This window comes from Limanda limanda, chromosome 20 (genome assembly GCF_963576545.1).
Source record: "Limanda limanda chromosome 20, fLimLim1.1, whole genome shotgun sequence".
NCBI lineage: Eukaryota > Metazoa > Chordata > Actinopteri > Pleuronectiformes > Pleuronectidae > Limanda > Limanda limanda.
This window is the reverse complement of record NC_083655.1, coordinates 590,001-590,329: the sequence shown is the minus strand read 5'-3', so window position 1 is coordinate 590,329 and position 329 is coordinate 590,001.

Below are 329 nucleotides of genomic sequence, written 5' to 3'. Positions count from 1 at the left end.
TTCATAAACATGGTTCAGGCGTCATGTGACCGGAAATAAAGTAAAAATTCAGAAACTGAAAAAAACTAAAACATTCAACACGTCTGAGACACATCAACACGAGTGTGTGTGTGTGTGTGTGTGTCTGTGTTTGTGTGTGTGTTGTGTGTGTGTGTTACTCACCAAAGTCACGACATGTTTCATCCAGAGAAGGAGAAGAAGATTTATTATTATTATACACTTTTTTGTTTTCAATGTGGGAACATTTATAAAAATCCCCTTTATAAAAATCTACAGTTTTGTGTTGGCTCTATCGCCACCTAGTGTTTCAAACTGTCTCGGACCTTGCA